The sequence below is a fragment of the Tamandua tetradactyla genome, chromosome 18 (genome assembly GCF_023851605.1).
Source record: "Tamandua tetradactyla isolate mTamTet1 chromosome 18, mTamTet1.pri, whole genome shotgun sequence".
In the NCBI taxonomy this organism is placed as follows: Eukaryota; Metazoa; Chordata; class Mammalia; order Pilosa; family Myrmecophagidae; genus Tamandua; species Tamandua tetradactyla.
This window is the reverse complement of record NC_135344.1, coordinates 42,653,233-42,679,133: the sequence shown is the minus strand read 5'-3', so window position 1 is coordinate 42,679,133 and position 25,901 is coordinate 42,653,233. Positions and strand designations below refer to the sequence as shown.

The following is a 25,901-nucleotide window of genomic DNA, read 5'->3' as shown; positions in this document are numbered from 1 at the left end:
TTCTGAGTCAACTTCATGGGAAGAGTGCCCAGTCCACTACTCTCCATGGTCCTTGGCTGCATTCTCTGGGAGGTGCTTCCTTCTCCTTCACCCATATTGGCAACATCTGCAGTGGATCTTGGAAATAATGACCTGCTTGGGTATTGAGCAGCTTTCTCAGCTTGCTTCTTGCTCACAGATAGTCGGGAGACCAAGAGTTGCTTTAAATCTTTAAAAGATGCTATGTTAGTCTAGGTTGATGGTTCTTTTGGAAATACAATCTTCTGAGAAGCTTGTCTTCTCGTCTATTTAACTGAAATAAGCTTCAAATACCAAAAGCCACACCCATGGTGTTTTTTCTAGACATCTATTTTAATTTAGTCCCTCCCACCCCCAGCATTCTCTGTTAAATGTCTGTCTTTTTCTCAATTCAGTTGTTGGTTATTCTGCATTTGTCAGCCTTCCATGTAAGACACATCCCTTTTGTCTCCTTTTTCTTAGCCATGTTGTTCAACACAAGTGTTTAATGGGAAAGTAATCCTTCCAGTGCAGGAAAGACTTCTGCTCACAATTCATCAGCAGAACTCTTTTTATGATCCTATTCAAACACAAGGAACAATTTCAGGAAGTACAATTTCACGGTGTGCCTAAAAAGGAGAGAGCCAGAACAGACCCCCTTACTTAATTACACAGTGAAAGAAAGCTTACAAGAATATAAAATGGTACATAAGTAGTAGATTATCACTGGAGGCAGTTGGAGGGCCACTAGTCTGGTGATCAAGCACAGGGTATTCCTTCCCCAGTTCAGCTCTTCCATATTTAATGACTTTGGGTAAATCAAGTCATTGTTCCAGAAGTTTGATTTCTTAACCAGAGATGATTTTTGTGTCTCAAAGAAAAACCAAGAATCACATAATTTTTAATAGTTCCTGTTTCTATCAGTACAGAATCAGCTAAATGATTCAGAAGACATCTGGGAGAAAGGGTCTCTTGATCAGTTCTTGAACTCCATTGAGGTAAAGTGTCATTCTCTAAGACCCCTTTCCATGCCCTGTGGGGCTTCTTTTATCATCTTTCCAACTTACTCTTTAGTATTCTCCTTGTTGTTTCTATAGAGGGATCGTGCAGCATGCTCTGGGTTGGTGGAAAAGACTTCCATTCTTCTGAAGAGGAAATGCTCTCATTAAAGGGGGAGGTCTGCATCCCAGTGGCTCCCATGTACAGATATTAAGAGGAACATCTGTGCCAATGTACTTAGGCAGAACCATAAAGCATCTTTACAGCCCAGACTCACCAGAGCTACTATTGATTCACTGGCATGTGCTCTCTCCATAGTAAAAGGCTGCCAGGATTTACTTGCTTGACTTTTGCCTTTCCTGGGCTGTCATCATTCAGTGTAAAACTCCTTTAACCTGGTAGAATTGTTGCTTTTGCTAATACTGTGTTAGCAAATTATCGATCCCAATGATGAGAACAGGAATCGTTTCTCCTGTAGCAGGATGTGCAATTGGATCTACATTCTGCCCCATAATTTTCTCTATAGATCTTCCAGGGGGAATAGACAAATGGACCATTAAAAGGGGGAAAGGGGTGGGGGGTGAAGGGGGAAGCTGCCTAAGGTTGATGGTACATTTGAGCTGAATCCAAACTTTATTGGTGTTTTCCAGCTTCTATTTGAAGACATAAAGATTGCTCTTTGGCACTTTATGGTTTTGTTTTGTTTTGTTGGTAGTTTTATTTTGCTGTTTTTAACTTTCTCTGATGACCAAGGAGGAATTTTAGCTTATGAATCTCTTCCTTTGAAACTGAAATCAAGACTAAAAACAATTCAGAAGTCCTTCATTAGAACAAAACAGAGTGGTTGACCTCTTCAGTAAAAAGAAAAAGAAAACTACATTGGTAATGAGAATTGCTACATTTTTAGACATGCTAGCCTTGTTCGTTTAAATTTAGTGACATCATATCTTCATTAAGATGCTTCACTCTCTGCCTTTTACCTTCACAGTCTAATTCCTGATAACTTAAACTACTAGGTGATGATTAATCCAATTGTACCTTGCTAGGATTTAGAGAATGCTTCCCGTGGGCCCAGCACTATAGTAGATACTGAAGATCTAAAGAAAATAGAAAATTGAGTTCAATGGTCCACCCTGAGGCTTTCATGATGGTATTTTTTATTTGTTGAGAAACAAACAAGTTTAAAAGAGAACCAAAATTGAAAAAGAATTACTTCAAATCAGAGAGCAACTAATTTTCTTTCTAGCCTAAAACTGGAAGCAAAAATAGAATCCATTTGTGATTTTGCTAGAGTCAAAAACTGAGCTTTGGGTACAAAACAGTGTGATTAAGCTGAGGCTTCAAAGAGCACACTTTAGCAATGCCTATTCTCTACAGAAGTAAGAATTAGAAGAATGTGGGCATGTCAGATGGCATATGATTTTCTATTTTCTTTCTAAGATGCACTGCAGGAGATAAGGATCCTCAAGGCTAATTGCTTATTTGTTTAATATGGGTTGCTGACTTGAATATGACTTTAGTACAAGAAAGTAAATTTATATCTCAAAGGACCCACCTGGATTTCAAAACAGGAAGAAATGATTAGCAAACCAGTGACCTTATACTGCTTACCAGATAAGGAAAATAATTAAGGCAGACATTTTTTTTCACTTTACATTATATAGTATATGACACATATGTAGGATATTTTATGTAAGTGATTTTCTATGTGAGATTATAAATTTTTAAGAGACAGGTAACTCTTCTCAAATAAAATTTAACTGCTCCTTTATTAGGCAATAGCATACCAAACTTGATATCTCAATTTTAGCATGTTAGAATTAGGGAGATAAATGTCCATCTCCCCCTGAGATGTTAAATCCTTGGAATCCCTTGACTTCTATTGTCTGTATTCTACCATAGCAGCGATTAACTGTAGCTCCTTCAATATTTATTTTTTAGTTGAGATAGAAACGATTGAAATTGTTGTCTAGATAGGACTTTTCACTGATGTTTATTATAAGTAAGATGACACGCGATACTAAAGCTTCCTTGGTTCATCTTTCTTAAATGGAAAGAGACTAAATGGAAAACTGGAACAGAGAGGGAAGCAGTGCTGGGGAAGTTGGATAAAAACAAGAGGAAATGGAAGAGAATAACCTGTAGCTTCTGTAATTTTTTTTCCAAAAAAGAAAATTTTAGAGATGACACCATAATACCATTTCATCTTTGCATTATTAATTTGAACCTAACCACAGAAAGAAGGACTTTATCTGGACCTTGATGGAAGAGTTAACTACAAAAATATTATTTGGAATAGACAAAATATATACAAGTTAGGGTTTAAATGAGATTAATATCACGAACTTCTTTAATAAAATGCTCTAAATGCAACCCAACACAAACTTAATAGGAGTATATTCATATACTTTCTAATATCTTATATTTGAGTATTCATTATCAGTGAGATAACCTTTTATTTTTATTTCTTTTATAAAACAATGTTTCCATTGCTTTTCTTTTTTGACACTTTTTTTAGTTATGAGACCTGAAACATTCAAAAGTAATAGCTTATGAATACCAGTAACAATGGAGAAAGTGGTATGAATGTGTTATCCTTGCTTTTTGGAAGACTATTAATATACAGAATATAAGTAATATATACTTTGCAAATAATAAATAAGCAATCATGGGGCACCAAATTTGATCTTAAAAATGAAGCCATGGTTGCAAATTCCATAACTGAAATTCTAACAATCTATTTATGCTCATTAATAAAAAGAACAAATAATCTTTCTGCAATCCCAACCCATCCTTTTAAGTAGAGGCAATGAACATATCAGTTGTGAGGCTTAAAACTGGGGTTATTAAAACATGCTTGATTAATTTTTACTGAGATTTCCAAATGAAATAAAAAAGAAATCACCCCATTTATTATATCAGAGAGGGGAAAGGGAACTTGATATTTAACTGCATCTAACAGATCATATGGCACTCTAGCCAGCCCCAGAAATGGACTCTTCTCTTGGAATAAATTTCCTTCTGGAAGAGGAGGAGCATTCAACATCTCAAAAACTGCATAGTTCTATCCAGCCTCTTTAGGCCAATAAAATAAAATAAAAAATGAGCACCACAGCAACAGTTAAAACAGAAGCAACAACAACAGTCTGCGTGAAGATAACAACACATGGAGACCCACATTTTGGATAGTAAGAAAAATATCCATACGAAATATTACTTTTAGGTTGCTTTTATCTGCAAAGCGTTATGCATTAGGAAAAGAATGAGATATTTGTACTTATTTTGTTCTATAAGCATTTAAACTACACTATAGTTCACTAATAAATTAGACACCATGCCACAGAATGGTTTTTTCTTTGATTCTCTATGGTTCATTTTTAATATTGCAGTAGTGTTATTTGCAGAAAATACTAGAACTCAGATTCATGATTGCAAAACTGCAATCTGTCAGTATATACAACTAGCTCTCTAGCTAACTTAGGGCAAGAAGATAGGGAAGGTAGGGTGTTAAAACTTTAATAGACTTTAATAATTAATGGTTTTAATTTTCCAAATAAGTTTTGCAACTTCTAAAAAATGAATATATTGAATGTGTTTCTTGCCTTTAATAATTCTCAGATGTTGAGACATTCCTATATATTCTGAACACTGCCAAATGCTGGACATGGTGTGCATTGTGAAGTATACTGAAGTTAAAAAACATGGCACCTTTCCTCGTAGAGGTTACAAATACTATAAAGTGGAAGACAAAACTAGAGCTGGTTTGTACAACAAAAGCATACAATATAATGTAGTATAGCAGTAAAAATTAATTGTTTGTCAGAGATCACAGATGTACTATAATGTTCAGGATAGTTGAAATTAGTATGTAATATGAAATATTTTGAAATCAATAGAGATTGAAAAGAGATCATTCTTTAAAGTCAATTTAGAATTCTTTCCAATCTTTCAGTGTAGAAATTTAAGAGAAAAATATCTTAGGAACAAAACTGAGATAAGTCCCTTCTGATTTTATTCTCTGTTTCACAATTAACAGAGAATGAGAGGGTTCCTAATTTTGACATCTTTTAAACCTCTTTAGATATCTCAAATGTCACTTATTTGAATTTGTTCTGTACTCTCCTGATCCTAGATCTATTACCCCTAGGAACTTATAAGTTACATTTCATCTCTGGTGGCTGCTGAGGCCTTAACTTAGGTTAAATTACTCAGGAAACAGTTTGATATGGAAATTTGTATCTATGAGACTTGTTGGGGAGTGCTCTCTGGAGACTTCACCTTTATAGGATTAAGGGAAGCAGAGAGAGAAACTGAACTGTGATAAAGTCTCAACAAAGGCCTCAACCAATCCCCCCAGAGCTCTGGTGCTGGATGACCCTTCAGAAGTGTCACATTTGGGAGCAAGCACACCGTGGGGCAAAGACCTGGGTCTTTCATTCTCACCTTGACCAGTCAGGGGATGAAGGCTGTCCCAGGAAGGGACAGAAAAACTGAAGGAACTCACTTTAACTGAGGAAAATTCCTGGAAAAGACCCATATGTGAGCATTTAACTATTGACAGTTCTGGCAACTAGAGGAATAAATGCTGCAATGCTTAGAATGAGATCTGTGCAGCATACCACAACTTGTACTACAGGCCTCAGCTCATCTGAACCACTGAGTAACAGTTTTTGTGAAGGAGGAAACAGACTCTGGTAATTAATAATTCAGTCTGGGAAAGTGGAATATCAGGGTTCAAATCCCAGTCTCATGACTTTGGGCAAGCTGAAATCTTTCTTTTATTTATTAAAAAATAAATTTCATGAAAAGTACTTAGGGCAATACCTGATATATAAGACATGCTTGATAAATATTAGGTATTATTACTATCAATAGGGAGATTAGAATGGTGGTGATATCGCTCTAGAAAAGTTTGAGTTGCGAAGATGCAGAGTTTGGCATCCTTTCTTATACAAATTAGATGCTCAGTGAATAAAAGCTGATTAACTAATTGCCACTACATATTTAAATGATGCTAAAAATAGGACTAGATTTTTAGGGAGTGAAAAAAAACATGAAGAAAACTGGCATTATGATTGAATGGTGGAGGCATTAATGAAATTTGCATTAAGAACATTGATCCACTTGATCAGGGATAGATGGTACTTCCTAGATTGCAACTTCTTGAGAGAGGAAAGATATGTCTGTCTTGTTGACTTTTATTCTGCCAGAGTTTAGAGCTGCATTGGGCTCATGGAGGACACTCACTAAACGTTTACTGAAATAATGATGATTAATTAATAAACAAAAGGAATATTGTGGACTCTGCTGGCTTCCAAGATAGAAACTGGAGGATTTCCATAAATAATATGAAAACAAAGAAAACCATACAAAATAAAGGATATTATACTAAAAGATAGTGAATTATATCATCCTTAATTAAATGCATTTATAGAGTACTTATTATATGCTCTCTAATCAGTAAATTCAAAGGGATAAGACATGACCAAGTAGGAAACATTAAAAGCCAAATCTAAGGTGTTTCTTTTGTTCTTTAAACAAGCAAAGAGATTTACTGAAAAAGAGCAAAATATCCCCCTTTTTCTGTAACTCAAGACTTTTGTATCAGTATAATTTTGAACACATTTAAATCCAAGTTCCAGTAAATGGATTAATCCATGAAAAATGACAAAACTTAACCACATCCATGTTTTATTTTGAGAATAAAATAACCAATATTTTGGATGGAAATTCAATGTAAGTTAATGCATGCATGGGTTATGGACTAGTTTGGGAAGATACATACTTCGGTTATCTCTTTTGATCCAAATAATAAAGTGAGATGAAATACTAATTACTTTGAAATGGAAGGTGTCAAATTTTGCTTCAAGAGATGAAATGTGCTAACCTCCTATAGTGGCATATGCTATCAACAAAAATGAGAAGAACAAAACACTGGGTAGAGACAATAGATCTGTGAAACAGCTGGCTGGTAATTCCAACTACAGCTCAAACAAGAAGACAAATTGAGGTTGTAACTTCTACCATTAAGGAACCAGTTAGAGTTCCATTTTGTATCAGAGTGATTCTGCCAAAAAAAGCCTTCAGTTCCAATTTGTTCTTCATTCCTCACCACAGAAATACTTTTGGCTTCTGCATGCAAACAAAACGACAATGAAAGTTAGGTTCCAATGACCTTGTCTTTGAAAAGGTGGTGACACATCTTACAATAATTAGAATGCTACACTGAGGTCTGTAATGCTATTATAACCCACTGGGAGCTGATCCAATGTGGGTGAGATTATTTCTTATGCTGGACTCCTAGAATGACGCATACAGCTAATTGTAAATATCTCATATAGAACTGCCACCTGCTTCCCTGAGTTACATCATTCACAGTTAATTCTTATTCAGGTAGCACACACATCATTTTCTCTTAATTTCTACATAACAGTTCATTTTCTTTGGTTAGAATCAGCATTTCTCTCACAGCATTTTTTTTTTTTTTTTTTTTTTTTTTTTAAAGGAAAGACAGAGAGAAGGAAGGAAGGATAGAAGGAAGGAAGAGAGGAAGAAAGGGAAACATCTTTTAAACATTTTCTTGTTTTATTGTATTTTGTTTCTCCGTTTTCGTTACATGGGCTGGGGCCGGGAATCGAACCGAGGTCCTCCGGCATAGCAGGCAAGCACTTTGCCCGCTGAGCCACCGCGGCCCGCCCAGCATTTTTTAAAAGTATAGCTTTACTATACATAACCTGTACAAAAGCCCCAGAATCCATGGCACATCTATTAAAAAGAATATAAATAATAAGAAGGAAAACTTCCCAACAGAGAAGGCACTTACAAAAATCTAGAAAACGGTTTGAACACAAACCTGTCCCTTTAAAACAGAAATGCCACCAGTTCATTATGTATTCTGTTAGTGTCTAACTGTGAAGAGGGGTTCAGGAGTGGGGGTGGATACAACCTTAAGTTCTTCAGAGCTGTCTTGGTTGGTTTATCTACTGTGATTTACTGTTGTGATTGTTGAGTCGCTGACCACTGATTTTAACACTAGGGTATAGAGGAGACAGATTGACATGGGTTTCATTAAAATTCAAGAAACTCAACTCCACAGAGAGCATGACTAACTTCCTTATACATGACAGGAATCCCCACAGATGGTACTTCACCCTTGCTAAAGGAATTAAGTCTACCAAAAGAATCCCTGTCTATAAGCAGCCAATTCCCCAAATCTACAGGCTCATCTGCACAGATATTCTTTATACTGTCATTCTTAAGTACCTTAGGGTAGCTCTGAAAGACAGGGGGCCGAGAGGGAGCAGCCGCTGCTGCCTTCACTACCCCTCAAGCATGCTGGTGGCATGGGGATGATGGGATTATAAAGTAAACATAATAAAACACAGGAGCAGGGCATCCGGTGGACACAGTCTATTTGCTGACTCTTCTTTGCCTGGGAAGAACTGGAGATGAAATTCTTAGTACAATTATACAGAATCCCTGTACCGAATTGGCAGTTATTAAACCATTAGGCAAATGCACAAATGAGTAAAAATGAGTGTTGTATTTTGTCCCTGGTTCAATTAACTTCCCTTTTTCTTCTCTCTCTCTCTCTCTCTGTCTCTCTCTCTCTCAAACACACACACATACACACACACACACACGCTCTCTCTCTCTCTCTCTTTCATTATGCTCTTAAATTTCACATTTCATCTTCAAATATTTAAGTTGTCAAGGAAAAAATAAATTAGCCATCACACATTCATTATATTGTGTCAAACAGGACATGAAGGAGACAGCTTTCTTTTTTTTCTGTCCTCTGCTCTTGTCAATCAAAAGCACAGTAATTAAATGAAGATAGGGATGCTTTCAAATTAAGAACAAAGAAGGAGGCATTTAATAGGAAGAAGAGCAAAGTAATTAAAATAAATAAATAAAGACTCTGGCTGTGTCTATTGTCCTCAGATGAGCTGTCCAGAGCTGTAGTTCCATCAGCTGATCCCCAGCTTATCCACCTCGAGTTTCTGCTGAGAAAAAGTACAGACAACACATACTCTGTACACTGTTCAGGACATACTTGGAGTTCAGTGTCATGTTACATAGTTGAATGTAGTACTGGTGTGAACAAATTTTTTTCTCATTTTCCCAGATTAGACATGATCAGTACAAATGAAAAGACATTCATTTGGTACTCATGAGCCCACCCATAATGACTGATCATGCAGTTTATCCTGAATTAGGATTATTCTCCTACACCTACGTAATATAAGACATAACTCATTTTATCAGCTGCTGCTTGTCTCTTTTATCATGAATCAGGTTACAATGGCAAATAGGCAAAGGGATTTATATGTTTCGTGTCAGATTTTGAATCTTCATCACCTTCTCTCTAGGCCAATCATTTTTTACTATTTTGTTTCATATACATTCTTGAGAAGCAAAGAAGTCAGAGCATTCCCTCTAAGTCTTGGAATTTACAGAAAACAAGAACATTCCCCTCTGTCCTAGACAAATATATTTTCTATGGAAACCCTGGTATATGGGATTATGCTAAAGCCTCCACTTTTTAATTGCATTCATTGGCATTTGTGTATGTACATTCTAATATGAGTAATGATTTTTCTACCTTGAATAGGATATATCTGTTCCAAATCATATTTTCATCTTTGTGATAAATATGTTTAAGTGTGTGTGTATATATATGTGTGTGTTTGTATATATGTGTTTGTGTGTGTGTGTATACCTATATATGGGATTATGGAATTATATAGCTTTACATACACATGAAGACATTAAGGCACATAATTTTAAATAAAGTAATTTGTATCCTAAGTATTTAAAGTAATTGGTTACATGCACACACACACACATACACACATTTCTCAGACTCTAAGAACCAAGAAGGGATGCTATTATTCTTCTTTGAGAAAGAAAGCATTCTATCTTATTTCTATCTATTTGGAAATATAGAATCAAGTGATAAGAAGCCCTGGAAAACTGAAAACATACACTCAAAAATATTCTAGAACATTATGCTTGCTTAATTAAAAAAAAGTCTTTCCTAATGTACAAGCACTACAAATACTGATGAAAATGGAACAACAGAAATTGTTGCCATTTTGCCTAAGCACTCCAAATTCACATAGGAATTCATGCAAAAATGTTTTTATAATATGGCAAAATACAGCACTATCTTTAAGCAATAATGCTCATAGGGCAATATCTTACAGACCAGTGGACTAAACCTAAAATTCTTGCTAATAGAACTTTTAATTCCTATGACACTCTAATAAGGCCAATTAGGAGATTGGGGTTGGGGCCCAATTTGGAATTGGCTTTCTCTGCTGTAGTTATGGTTCTTTCATGCCTATTTATCTGGGTAGTTATTTCCCTTGACAACCGTAAAATGAGGGGTTTTTTTTACATAATTTTATGAGAACCATGTTATAACAATGAATTAGCAACTACAATATTCAAACTGGATATTCTGCAGCTTCATTAAAAGGCTTTGGGTCAGAATTCTGGCTAGCCATGAGCCTTTGGAAGGGGCTGGCAATTTCACAGCTGAATTTTCAAACCTGTGCCTACTGAGTACAGTACTAATACTAAATTTCTCTCAGTCACCACTTTGGGGTCCGAAAATATCCTGGTAAAATATTGTTATCATTGTTATTGTTTTCACATCAAGCCCTGTAATCTTCCAGCCCCCAACCCACTGCAAAAAAAAAAAAAAAAGAGAGAGAGAGAGAGAGACAGAGATGTGATCACATCAGGACATCTGCAGCCATAGTGGTTATCCCCCTTGCGCCGGTTATATTTAGAAACATCAAGAACCTGATCTTCAGAGATTCCTGACTCTGTCTTAAAACATGACAGTAGCAACAAAAAGGCAGGGGAAGATGTGATAATCTTGAATTCGGCTTCTCACCTATAGATTAAAAAGTATATCTCTGGTGTTGGAGAGACAGAGACTTGCCTACAAGTGAAGTAAATATGTCAAGGCAAGTGATGTAAATTTTCCATCTGTGCAAAATCTGAGGTCATTTTTCATGAAGGAGAAGGGTATGGCTGAGTACAAGTCACGATCAACGGCCCAGGCGTGCTCATGAGCAAGTCATTTAGGCCAGAACAAAGCTTGGATGCTCTGCTTTTAGAAAAGTGTTTAGTAGCTTGGTGCACCAGAGAGATGCTTTGGAAACACAAGGAACCCAGGAGCTGATTAAACTCTGGTTCCACATTCTGCTTCTAATATGATTTCACTTTAATACACAGAATGTAAATACACCAGTTTGGAGGAAATGAGGAAGACAAAGGCCGTAGTAACTAAGTGGAAGGGTCTAACTTTTAGGACCTGATTACTCTTTTATATCTGAAACTTAAAATTAAGTGAATATGATTAGGGATGGATTTCTCATAGTTTTGTATTTCCTATGAGTGCTTCTCATACCTTAACTCATCCACGAAATCAAATGCATGCTGGAGAATTTTATGATCTTTTACAGTTAGGACATATTGAGAAATTTCCAGATGCACAAAAGTTCTCAAAAAAGAATTACTTTAAATATTTTCTACCTCAGTTTATTTAGGAGTGCTTCATGGGTGCTCATTCTTCATAAAGTGTTAGAACCCCACTTTAAGTAATTGTGGATGAGCATAACTGTCCTCCTCAGAGGAAATTAGAATTGATAATCAGCCTTTTTCCCCCCTACTACAGCCAAATACTGTTCATTTTCTGCTCAGATATCCACAGAGAACTAACTTTCCAGAGAATTTTTACCATCTATTGTAGGTGAGCAATTCTCATATATTCCAAATGTAGTGGGCTTAAAAGTCCTCTCTCAAATTCGCAGCTCCCCAATCTCAGAATGTGACCTTATTTGGAAACAGAGTCTTGGCAGATGTAAGTAGCTAAGATAAAATCCTACAGGATTAGACTGGGCCATGATTGCAGTGAATGGTGTCTTCATAATTAGAGAAGATACACAGAAACAAAGAAACCCAGGGAAGAAGGCCATGTGAAGACGAGGCAAAGATTGAAGGCTTGCAACTAACAAGCCAAGGAATGTCAAGGACTCCTGCGAGTCACCAAAAGTCAGGAAGAGGCAAGGAGGAATTCTTCCCTAAGACTTTCAGAGGGAGGATAGCCCTATCAACACCTTGGTTTTTGGACATCTAATGTCCAGAACTGTGAGACAATAAATATATTTTTTTGTTTGCAGTAATTTGTTACATGAGCTTTAGGAAACTAATAGTGTGAATTAAGGAGGATTCATCTCAATTACCTAATATAATTTAGTAACCTGACTCTATTTATTAATTTAGGAGAATACAAACAAAAAAAATTTACTAGGGCTCTTAATATAGGTTAACTCTGAGGACACTATTACTGATTGAATGAGCTGTGCCACACTGGACAGTTACAGTGTGAACTAAAGCATAAATTTGGACAGAGACATCTTCAAATGCAAGAATTTCTAATTTATGGGAACAATCCTCAGGGAAATAGGTGTTATTTGAACACGTCTTGTGAGTCCACTTACTACTACAGTATAATAACTGTATATTTGGAAAAAAGATCAAGTCTTGTGGAGATTGAGCACAAAACCATTCTCTGCCCATGACCTGATGATAACAAGAAACAAGGGCTTCTGTACTCTACTCTCACTTTGTCTCCTAAACACTTGCTTTCAAAGTAAAACAGTGTGAAGCAGAAAATTCCTCAGTCACTATTTATTAAGAGATCAAGTCTTTTGGACTTTCTAAAAACTAATAAAAACATATTAATTTGCTTTATCAACTGATCTTAAAAGAAAATGTCCAATCAGTTATTTCCCATAGACTGTCTTGTGCTTGTCTTGACATGTTGATAATGTCCATGGGACATAGGGTATGGTCAGAAAATCTTAGAGAGCCTCTTTTTCCTTTGATATATTTTGAATAAGATGTTAATGATTAGAAGACATAGTAAACGAGATGGAGAAAAGGAAATCGAGAACTGTTGTTTGTGAGTAAATTAAATATGAAATATGCAAGAAGGCATGGGACATGAATGAATAGATGGAAGGTAGAGGATTTAGTGGGATTTAGTGTTGGTACATTTCTGTATACTACATTAGATTTACAGAAGTATCACAAACTAAAATATTTAAATTTAAACCATTCTTCCTGGTATGAATCTTTATATACATTTGATAAATGAATATTTAGTTAAACTAAGTATTTGTTAAAACAGTGGATGACGCAAATTTGCACACTAAAAGCTAAATTTTCTTCTAACAAAATCTACTATTTGAGTATATTTTATTTTGGAATTTTTATTTTTTAATCCCTTCTACAATTATTGTTTTATTTTGTTTTTTAAATTACATTGGGGTGTTTTTTTCTTTATTAGAGAAGTTGTGGGTAACAGAATTATCATGCATAAATTATAGGATCCCCATACATCACCCCATTATTAACACCTAGCACTTTTGTGCAACATTTGTTACAATGATGATAACACATTTTTATAATGGTACTATTAACTACTGTCCATGGTTTAACTTAGGGTTCACTGTGCAATGCAGTTCAACATTGGGTTTTGAGTCTTAAGTCTATCACTAAATAACTGCATCATCTTGAGGAACTGAGTTTGCTTTGATAGTTTTTCTCACGTACCTCAATTTCTTCCCCTACAAGGCTGCTCTAGAGGAGAGAAATAATGTCACACAAGAGGGATCACGTTCCACAAACAGAATACCTGTTCCAGAATCACGTGTGTTAGGCCCTACCTAATCTAAAACTTCAGGTTAGGGAGGAAGAGCATGGTGCCAAAATAGTGGCCTCTTTCTCCACCAAGATGAGACAGAGTCAAACAGACCAGAGTTAAAATTCCAGCTCTGCCATGTATCTGTTGTTAGACCCTGGGCAGCTCCTAGCAGTCATCTGAGGAAAAAATAAATGAGCTGTGGGAGGAAGAAAAGGCCCTTGTGAAAGGTTTAGACCTAGCACACTGTAATTTTACCATACCCTTAGTTTCCTTTCTTCTCTGACTCTGCTAAAGCTTAAAAACTGTTTTCTCAATAAAATTTTAAAACTCTTATAGAAGACAGAAAATGGAAAATGACTCTTTACTAGGTAACTTCAGGAGTTAGCAGGAGACTCGGAGAAGTTCATGCGACCACCAACCAATTCCTTCACCTTCAAGCTCTAGAACCAACTGAGAGTTGTATTGCTTCTAAATGAACTAGAGGCAGCTCCTGGTCATTTTAAGTGAGACTTTCTTCACTGTTCACAATTAGGCCAAGGGTATTCGCTATAGAAGGGTATTCCACTAATAAGTACATAATATTAGAACAGCTAAGAAGAGGTTAAACAGATAATCTTGGTTCTGAAATATAAGAAACTTCTATATCATAGCAGCAGAAGAGTGGAATGAATTCCACTTCCCAAAGACTTAGTCAAAAACTTCCTGTTGACATGTATACCAAACAAGGATCCCCTACTTCTGGCATCATTTGCTGGGCTAGGAAATTCAGCCAGCTTTCTAGGATATTAGAAACCCTTATTTTACAATATTCACTGTAGATTTCAATACCACCAACTATATCCTCAGGCAGGTGGGCCTCCTGATCATTTGGACATCAACATCTTTTTGGGTGACAATTTTGTCCACAGGAATTGCTTTTTGCACTGCAGCCTTAACCAGAGGGAAATCTTTTTTCCTACAATGAATAAATGAACAATCATTCAGGACTTTAGCAACTGGTACAAATCCTGGAGGACAAGTCCATCCAGCAGCTCCTGGTACCTGGTTGTATCTTCTCCCACCTTGCTGAGTCTCTGCTTTACTACATATAGTAGGTCTGTGATAAGGTAATCTCTGCCTCTGAAGACTGAACCTTGCTTGATTCATCAAACTGGACATCTGAATTTTATTTTGCTGCTCAGTCTGCTTTTCTTTCTCCTCACAGTATTCCATAATCTTCCGTCTTTGGGTTTTCACAAGATGACCTTTCTCAATGTTGAACTCTTCTGCCTTTGTATCTATTTCTTCTGCTTTCTCATTGGTTTCTTGGTCAAAGTCATCATGTGCTTAACCTGCTTTTGCACATGAACGTCACTGACGAAAATGATGCTAATCTAGTGGGCAAGTGAATCAAGTTTTAGATTTCAAAAGGGCAGTGGAAGGAATGGAAGAAGAAAACTTGGCACAGGTCTCAGTTTCCTTTGCTTTCCAGTTATTATATTCTTTTTTTTTTTTCCTTTGGAGGTGTGCTGCATGGTCTGGGAATCAAACCTGGGTTTCCCACATGGAAGGCGAGCATTCTACCACTGAACCACAATGCACCCTTTCCAGTTATTGTTTTCTTAATCACCATTCCCCTTTACATCAACTGGCCTCCTTGTCTTCCTGGCCACTGGAAGCGTTTGTACTTGCAAAACATGAATTAACGCTATCTGGCAAGTAGAAATAGAATCAGAACTAATCGTTACAAAGGTGTACAATAAAGTAGAACAGATTTTGCACTCTTGTGTTCAACTTGTGTCATTTTCTTAAGAATCTGAGATTTTTTTTATAAACCTAAATAATTTTTCCTATACTCAAAGCAGAAACACTACTAGTAACATCACCCACAATTATGTTTTCTCATGAGAAGAAAGCACTGGTTAAAAGGAAAAATTGAAGCAAAATCACAGCACTTAATTTTTAAGCTCAAAGTTTAAGAAAGAGAAAACATATAATGGAGATAAACTTAAGGACAAAAGAGTTCTTATACTCTGGAATGACTTTTCCAGTTTGTTTTGGGGTTGCTTGGCATTCTTGCTGTTTTATTTTCAGTAATGGTTGGGGTTGGGGGCATATTATAGTATTTTGGATGAATTAGATTTTTAATGTGCCAGGCAATAAAACATCTGTTACAAAACATGTGCTATAGCTTTGGTTTATGCACTCAAACTAGTCAGTATTATTTTGAAGTGAGAGAATGAATGGCCAAAAAATTGAACACACCTGCTTAGTACTATTATTACTTTGAAGGATCATTTAATCCTAATAATTATTGTTCCTGTAAATTGCACACTTTACATATATATTACTATGCCTGTTGTTTATTATATTTTTACAATATTCACTAGGAAAGAAAAATTTAAGTATTATATTCAAATCATCCTAGTATCACTGGTAGGACACATACTTGGAAATGCTATAAAGAAAATCCTGAATGTATTCTCATAATTTAAATCATATTTTATGTGGAGAGCCGCCTCCCGGGTCGGGCCTAGTGGACACGCCGCAGCCTGCTCTAGAGTTCCCCCCGCCCATCGAGTGAGCCAAGATGGCGCCCGCATCCTGCCTCCGCGTATGACATACGCGCCCGCCAACCCTGTCTACCAATCACCCTTGTATACGTGGCGTTAGCCCATTGGGTTTGGATTTTGTATATAAAGGCGTTACCCGGACGGGGAAAGCGAGACGACCCGCAGGGAGCCGTACCTGACGGCCGCATAGAGGTTGCTCCCCCGTGGGGTATTTTAGCCCGCGCGGAACCTGTTACAAAGAATGCAAGCTTAGCTCCAGTAAAGGTCTGTGCTCACAACCGCCGCGTGTTACGGATTCGTGTCTGCCATTCAAGTCGGTTTGTCTGCGTCTGTCTCTCTCTCCTCTGTCCCCTTCGCCGGCCGGGGGCTTGACGCTGAGCGAGAAGTCCCGGACAAGTGGTGGCCCGTACGGGGAACCTTCTTCTGCTGCCTTTCCCCGAGCTGGTGAAGACGTGCTCCTCGGGTTCACGGCGGAACCTCCGCGCCTGATCAACGTGAGAGGGTAAGTGCTTTCTGCTACGTGAGAGTTAAGGGCTGTGGGCGTTCAGGTAGCCCCAGTGAGTCGGGAGAGCTCCCCGATTGGTTAAGGTCCAGTGCCGACTGCAAGCATGGGGCAGTCAGGAAGTTCACCTTTGTTAGCTCCCTTAAAGACCCTTTTAGCGGACGGCTCCTGTGAAAGTGAGCCGCCCACTTGTAAGCCGCCAGAGTCAAGCACTAGTTCAGACACCTCTGACTCAGAGTCAGATGGTGATGAGACCGAGGGTGCAGACGCGCCTCCGCTGATCGATTGGGGGAGGCCCCCTGTCTCACCCACGCAGCCTTCCGCCCCGCCAGCGCCTGCTGCAGGGGCGTGGCGGTTTCCGGTGAATGGTTTTGGTGATCTCGCCAAAAACCCTCACCACGGGCTCCCTCTGGTGGCCGAATCAGGTAATTACAGTGGCCCTCCTTTGCGAGACCCGGAACCCCCTACAGGCTGGTCTAGGGAGGGGCAGTTACAGCTGTGCCCCCCGCCTGCGTACGCAGGCCCTCAGGGTCCCACGTCATCAAACAATAGAGGGAGGCATTTCTGGAATTGGATTCCTTTTTCAACCTTTAGACCTTTCGGTGTGCTGGGCGGTTACCAACCGCTTAAGCCAGAACCAGCTTCAGAAATGTACCCGGTTATTATCAATCCCCAAGGTAATAATCAGTATGAGTCATATGATTACAAAGTCTTAAAGGAGTTGAGGCAGGCCGTCCATCAGTATGGCCCCAATGCCCCTTTTACATTGAATATGGTTGAAAACCTTTCCGCCCTGAATCACACACCCGCAGATATATATCAGTTGGCCCGTGCTTCTTTGCCACCAGGCCGATACATAGATTGGAAAGCATGGTTTGAGGAATTGGCTGAGGAACAAGCCGCAAAAAACGCAGCGGGGAGACGTGGCGGGTGGAATGCAGATATGCTATTGGGGAAAGGTGCCCATTCCCAGAATCAAACAGGGTTCCCTCAAGAAGTCTATGGACAGATTTTCCGCTGTTTCATAGGCGCCTGGAAAAAGTTGGCAGGCCCGGGAGAGGCTCAAGCTTCACTCAGTAGCATACACCAGGGCCCCACTGAACCATTCGTGGATTTTGTAGCCAGAATGCAAACTGCGGCTGAGAGAATTTTCTCAGACCCAGGAGTAGCAGAGACCGTAGTCAAACAAATGATATTTGAACAATGCAATAAAGAGTGTAAAGCTATCCTGGTACAAAACAAGGGAAAGAGCATGACGGAGTGGGTTCGTCTCTGTAGAGACGCTGGCAGCCCGTTAACTGCTGCAGGTCTAGCTGCCATGCTAGCCAGCTCCTTACAAGTAAATACAAAGAAAACCAAAGACTTAGGAATAAGACCTAAGGGATGTTATCACTGTGGCCGGTCGGGACACATTAAGAGAAACTGTCCCAATAAGGACCAACCACCCACCACTCAACAATATGATAGGCCGCATGCGATGACCAGACTATGTGGCCGTTGCCGCAAGGGACCCCATCGCGCAGAAGACTGTAGATCAGCCTTCGATGCGCAGGGCAAGCGCATTTCTGGCCGTCCTGAGCAGGTTCCAAAAAACGGGCAGAGGGGGTCCGCCCTTCCGGTGGGCCCCCTTGCTTGCCATACGACGACACAACACCCGTCCACGTTCGTGCATCCCCCGGATCAGCAGGACTGGACCTCTGTGCCACCTCCAGGCTTGTACTGACCCCCTCCATGGGAGTCCAATTGGTGGGGACCTCCTTTAAAGGGCCCTTACCAGCAGGTACTGTGGGGCTCCTATTAGGGAGAGCATCCACAGCCTTGAAAGGATTAACAGTTATACCAGGTATTGTAGACTCAGATTTCACAGGTTATGTCCAGATTATGGTACAATCTCAGCAAGGTACTCTGGTCATTGCAGAGGGTGATAAGCTGGCACAGCTCCTGCTCTTGCCCAGCTTACATCCGCTCTTTCCGAGTAAAGCCAGACAAAGAGGAGATAAGGGATTTGGGTCTACTGGAGAAGTTTTTGAGGGCCTCCATATGTCTCTGGAGTCTCGACCCATGTTGACTATTAAGGTACAAGGCAGACCCTTCCTGGGCCTGCTAGATACCGGGGCCGATCGGTCGATTATAAGACAACAAGAATGGCCCTCCGCCTGGCCGACGTGCAAGGCGGAGGACACCATTAGAGGAATAGGCCAGGTCTCAGCACCCATGCTGAGTGCAACTGCCCTTCATTGGGCAGATGAAGAAGGACATCAAGGTAGCTTTCAGCCTTATGTGTTAGCCCTGCCCGTGTCCTTATGGGGAAGAGACATTCTAGCCCAGATGGACGTTACTTTGACCAGTAACTGTTCTCCAACTTCTAAGCATCTGTTAAAAGGAATGGGATATGTCCCTGGCAAAGGCTTAGGAGCCTCATTGCAGGGGCGCACAACACCTATACAGGCTGTCTCCAATTCTGATAAACGAGGCCTGGGTTTTTCCTAGGGGCCACTGAGGGGAGATTCCCATCCACACCTATAAGACTAAGGTGGAAAACCGAAACCCCGGTTTGGGTGCCTCAGTGGCCCTTACCAAAGGAAAAACTCTCAGCGTTACACACTCTTGTGTCAGCACAACTAAAAAAGGGCCACATCATTCCTTCCACATCACCTTGGAACACCCCCGTATTTGTCATAAAAAAGAAATCAGGTAAATGGAGACTGTTACATGACTTAAGGGCTATTAATAACTGCATGGAGCCCTTAGGACCTGTTCAGATTGGGCTGCCCCTCCTCTCAGCTCTACCAAAACATTGGCCTATTGTCATCTTGGATCTCAAGGACTGCTTCTTTTCCATTCCACTTCACCCTGAAGATACCCCAAAATTTGCTTTTACTGTGCCCTCTCTTAACCAAGAGAAGCCCTGTCACCGCTTCGAGTGGACAGTCCTGCCCCAGGGCATGACTAACAGCCCTACCATGTGCCAGTTGTATGTTGCTGCAAAACTGGCCGATACCCGGCAGCACTTCCCCCAAGTAAAAATCCTTCATTATATGGATGACATTTTGCTGACTCATAAAGACACAGATCTCCTTAAGACAGCTCTGTCACATTTAGTCCTTACACTTAGAAAAGCCAACCTAGAAGTAGCCCCTGAAAAAGTCCAGATAGCAGAGATTACCACCTTCCTGGGGGCAAAAATTACACCTACTCATGTATCCCCCCGAAAGGTGTCTCTTAGGCTAGACAACATACATACCCTCAATGACTTGCAAAAACTCATGGGAGATATCAATTGGATTCGCCCGTACCTGAAATTACCTAATGCCAAATTAGCGCCTTTATTTGACTTGCTAAAAGGGGATTCGAACATAACTTCGCCCCGGCACCTCACTCCCGAAGCGAGGCAAGCACTATATCAAGTAGAACAGGCACTCAGTAGCGCTGCTTTAAAAAGAATAAACCCCCATGAGCCCTTTGAGGCCTGCTTACTGCCAACAGAGCTACAGCCCACGGCGGTGCTGTGGCAACAGGGACCATTACTCTGGGTCCACCCCGGAGTTTCTCCCAAGAAGAGTTTAGAGCATTATCCTACGGCGATTGCAGAGTAGGCCTTAGAAGCCATAAAAAGGGCCGTACAACATTTTGGCCAACAACCTAAAAACCTCAGAGTACCTTACTCTTCCCAGCAACTTGAGACACTTACTGGATGTATAGATCAATGGGCCATTCTCCGGTGTACCTTTTTAGGAAGTATTGACAACCAATACCCAAAAGATCCCCTCTTGCAATTCGTTACCCGACACCCAGTAATCTTTCCTAGAGTGACTTCACCCAAGCCACTAGTGAACGCCCTCACCGTGTACACGGACGGTTCCAGCTCCGGTTCAGGAGCATACTGTGTGGAAGGGAGTACTCCCAAAACAGTGTTCTTCCAACCACAGAGACCTCAATGGGTAGAATTACAGGTCATTATTACAGTCCTGAAAGAAATTACCGATCCCCTAAATATTATATCTGATTCGATTTATGTCGTAAATTCTGTAAATATTTTAGAGACGGTGGGCATTATAAAATATTCCTCCTCAGTAAGACCATTCTTTATCAAACTTCAAGAGACAATATGTGCCAGACAACATCCTTTCTACATAACTCACATTAGAGCGCATACAGGCCTGCCTGGCCCCATGGCACAAGGAAATCACATAGTAGATGTAGCCACTCGACAGCCACACATCTTCCCTGCGCTGACACCATATCAGCAAGCCCGAGAATTCCATGACAGATTTCACATCAATGCAGGTACCCTAGCTAGGCGGTTTAATATACCACGTGCGACAGCTAGAGATATAGTCCGAGCGTGCGGAAATTGTGTAGAACAAAGAGCAGTCCCTTCAGTTGGGGTTAACCCTAAAGGTCTCATCCCGGGAGACATTTGGCAAATGGATGTCACCCATCACTCAGAGTATGGTAAAGTTAAATACCTGCATGTGTCAGTGGATACTTGTTCTCAAGTTTTATTTGCCTCTGCCGAATCAGGAGAAAGAGTCCACCAAGTAATTGCACACTGCCTTGCCGCTTGGGCAGCTTGGGGTAAGCCGAAAATATTAAAAACAGACAACGGACCCGCTTACACCAGCAAAGCCTTCCAAAGATTTTGTGCAAATATGGAAGTGCAATTAAAACATGGTATCCCCTACAACCCTCAAGGGCAAGGAATCATTGAAAGAGCACACAGGTCTCTTAAAGATTTGCTCAAAAAACAGAAAGGGGGAATAGGCCACGGCCTGTCCCCGAAGGCTCAACTGTCTGTAGCCTTATTTACATATAATTTTTTAAATGAAAATTCACTAGGAATGACACCTGCTCTTCAGCACACTACTCCGAGTCCTCCACATAGAGGTCTAGTCCGTTGGAAGGATGTCCTGTCAGGACAATGGCAAGGCCCTGACCCAGTGCTCAGCTGGGCCAGAGGCTCTGTTTGTGTTTTTCCCCAGGAACCAGGACGTCAACCTGTGTGGGTTCCGGAAAGACTGGTGAGAACCGTGACGTCGCCCGAGGACGCCAAGGAACTGTTGCCCAGAAAATTGATAAGCCTCCAACCAGAGCCACCAGATCCGGTCTCCAACTCTGCTGATGATGGCGACGAACGACAAGATGACAACAGGAGCGCTAGTCACCCTTCTATCGTATAGAAAGGGGACCAGCTTTAAAACCTCCCTACCTTTACTAACCTCTCCCAACAGGTGGATTCAGACCTTCGAGTGCTTGGGGATATCAAGTTGACCCCCGTTGATTTCGACCTTTCCAAACTGGGCGAGACTGTACAAAGTCTGTGGAACCGAGTCACCTCATGGTTCTCTTGGCCCAATTTGACTACTTGGATCCTCGTGGCAGTGGGACTATTAGTGGGTTTAGTCACTGTTAAATGTTTGTTAGAACGCTTGCTCCAGACACAGCAGCAATTACGTGTCCCTACCATGTTGGCTATGTCACTCGCCCCTGATGCTCCTGGCAACGACCGTCCCGCTACCCAGTCCTTCCCCTCACTGTATGACCCGTCCCGGCCACTCAGGGCGGGGCGCTCGAAAACAGGATCTGCTGCAAAGCCCATGGCCATGTCCCGGGTGTAAAAGGCGGCACCAGAAGTCATAATTTTTGTCTAAAGGATGATCTCTACGGCGGAGTCACGGTCCTGGCCAGACTAGACTCCGGCCATTGCACAGAGACACCTAATGACGCTCTCGGCTCTGGTTGCCGCTCTCCTGCCCCCCTACATAACCCAGTTGTGAGGCGAAGCACTGCAGGGAGAGTCACGTTGTTTCCAGTTCACGGGCTCTCCGGTCTCTATATGAGGAGGCATTCTGGTTGGTGCCTAGCAAGCCTAGTCCAGACTCCCCAAAGCACCAAAACATGTAGTGGGCCTGAGTGGCCCACGGGAGCTCACTCATCAATGGAGACACTGGGTCAAAATGAATAAAAAAGGGGGAGATGTGGAGAGCCGCCTCCCGGGTCGGGCCTAGTGGACACGCCGCAGCCTGCTCTAGAGTTCCCCCCGCCCATCGAGTGAGCCAAGATGGCGCCCGCATCCTGCCTCCGCGTATGACGTACGCGCCCGCCAACCCTGTCTACCAATCACCCTTGTATACGTGGCGTTAGCCCATTGGGTTTGGATTTTGTATATAAAGGCGTTACCCGGACGGGGAAAGCGAGACGACCCGCAGGGAGCCGTACCTGACGGCCGCATAGAGGTTGCTCCCCCGTGGGGTATTTTAGCCCGCGCGGAACCTGTTACAAAGAATGCAAGCTTAGCTCCAGTAAAGGTCTGTGCTCACAACCGCCGCGTGTTACGGATTCGTGTCTGCCATTCAAGTCGGTTTGTCTGCGTCTGTCTCTCTCTCCTCTGTCCCCTTCGCCGGCCGGGGGCTTGACGCTGAGCGAGAAGTCCCGGACAATTTTAGTTCACAATAATTATTGAGAAAAGAATGTGGTTCAAAATTGAGGTGGGTAACTTGGTAAAATGAAAGAGCTTAAAACATCATCAGTATATCCAAGAATTTACAAACTGTATGGTAAGAAAAGACAACCAACCATGGAAAGTTAAATAAAAGAGAAAAGGATTTAGAACATCTGAGGACCAAGCAGAATTTATCTAGGTAGAGGGAAAGAACTTAAGCATATTATGCATTTGGAACAATGTAATAAAAATTAAGGAGCATATCATGAGCTCAGAGCATAGCAAAAATATACTTGTGTCAATCAGGCTAAGCTATGTTCTGTAGCAGTAAAAAAAAAAATTCTAAAATATAATGGCTTACAATTATAAAAGCTTATTTTTCACTCTCAATATTTATCAAGGGACTAAGTAACTATCAAAGGCAGATGTCCCCCATTTCATGGGTCCATTCTAGGTTGTTTCAATCTTGTAGCATCTTCGTACTGACACATGTCTCCGGAACAAGGAAAGAGAGCTTATGTAATGGCACATTGTCTCTGAAATGCTTTTGTTAAGAAAAGACACCTGTCATTTCTGCTCATATTTATTAACCAAAGCAAGTCATATGGACTTTATAAACTCAAGGAGAAATGTAACTTGAAGGAGAAGAGAACCTTAAGTTTAGTACTGAACTCAGGAATGGTAAGTTTATTTTCATATTATCCAATATACTAGTTTAAAATCAATGCTAGCAATAATGACTATCAATTACATAATGTTGATCAAAGCAATTTATACATATCACAAATTAACTCTGGAAAAAATACTATCACTTTGGTCGCTAGCAATATAGTGAAGTAGATATGCAAGGCAATCTGCTCAAGCAAATCCAACTAATTATACCCATATTTAATCACAATAATCATAGAAAATACAAAGTAGATTCAAAATTGAGCTGGGTGATTTGGTAAAATAAACAAGCTTAAAACATTATCAATATGTCTAAGAATTTACAAACTACATGGCAAGGAAAGACAAACACCCATGAAAAGTTAAATAAAAGAGAAAAGGATTTAGACTGCATATATAGTGTATCTATATATATAGTACCATTTAATTGTACACCCAAACCACTAGAAAATAAAGAAATGTATTGGAGACCAAAATAGAGAATGGTTGCCCCTTTGGCAATAACAAGTGCCATCTGCCAGTCTCTTGTGACCTAGAAATGGAGTTTTAACAGGGCATGGAGGATAAGTGACAAAATTATATTTCTATCTTTATATCTATATCTATTTAACAATTCTTAAAAAATAAGTATAAAAACTGAAAAATAAGATGATAGCCATGAGAATTACCAAACAGAACATCACAGCATATGTGCAATCTGAGACTATAAAATGGCTAAGAAGTAAGAGATTATTAAAAAAAATGATAAGATAGATTTGACACAGAATCCTTTTCAACATTTACTTGAAATGTAATTGAAATTAGAAGTTAAATGGATGGATTGAATAAGATATAGCTGAAGATATATGAAAAATTCAATTATATATCTGAAAAAATTATTTAGAATATAATCAGTGTTATACTGATAACCACCTCCAATCCCCTAAAAAAAAATAATTGTAGCACTACCAATTTTAAATATTCTCACCACATTCATTTTCATGATAATGATAATTTAACAACTGGCTCACAACATTTATGAATATTTAACAATTGGCTATTGCAGACTGGTATAAGTCAGTCTCAGTATACCATCAAATGTAGTCCAGACAGTCAACAGAAGGGAAAATATGAAAGAAAAAAGAATTGGAGGGTACAGTGAGAAAGCCTAGCTAAATTACGGGGAAGGAGGGACTAGAAAGACAGACAAAGAGGCAATTTTCAAACAGAAGATAGATAATGATCTTTCATAATTAATAAAGTGAGACATTAACTTCAGATTCAGGAAGACAAATGAATCTAAAATATGATTTTAAAATATCTTAGGAGACTTGCAGAAACTAAAAGACAAAGATTCTTATCGTAGAATAAGACAGAGATAAATGGTAGATCACCTATAAAAGAATGTTAATTATAATGACAGCTGGCTTCGCAAAAACAACAAAGAAAGCCAGAGGATCGTGGAATAATACATCCAAAATTCTTGCAAACTACCAGCTAAAAGTGGTACCGGAAACCCTTCCCAACAAGCACTACAGAAACTGTGATGTGGACCTGCTGAATGTGGCCTACTTGTACTTAGTGAATAAAAACAGAATGGTAGCATCCATGGATAGCCCATTTAAATGGTGGGAGTAAATAAGGAAGAGGAGGAAGCTGCAGAAAAGGCCCTTTAAATCCGTGGGTTAAGCGCTAAGCAAATTCTTGAGTGGCCCATGCATAAAACTCATCAGAATCAACACAATGAAAGCTTTCAGAACTGAACTATGGAGTGCAAAAACATCACAAATTCAGACTGCTTTTTGTTCTATAACATGTAAACAAGGAGGATCAGAATAACATTCTAAAAACTTGGGAACGTCATTGACTTATGAGCCACAATTCACAAAAGTGGGCTGGGATGTGTGTTCTGAATCTAAAAATGCAGCCTGCCTGCTAAAATACATTAAAAAAGAAATAAGTTCTTACAACAGAATACTCAAAATATCCAAGAAAAAATATACATTCACTCATCACACCGAGAATCAGGAAAAA

At 39.9% G+C, this 25,901-nt stretch overlaps 1 long non-coding RNA gene and 1 pseudogene across 5 annotated transcripts in view; both read right to left on the bottom strand.

The window, feature by feature from the left end:
- LOC143662626 (uncharacterized) overlaps positions 1-25,901 on the bottom strand; it is a 413,209-nt gene that overhangs the window by 290,749 nt on the left and 96,559 nt on the right. The gene's annotated exons all lie outside the window — the stretch shown is intronic.
- On the bottom strand, positions 14,368-18,293 carry LOC143662751 (V-type proton ATPase subunit E 1 pseudogene; annotated as a pseudogene).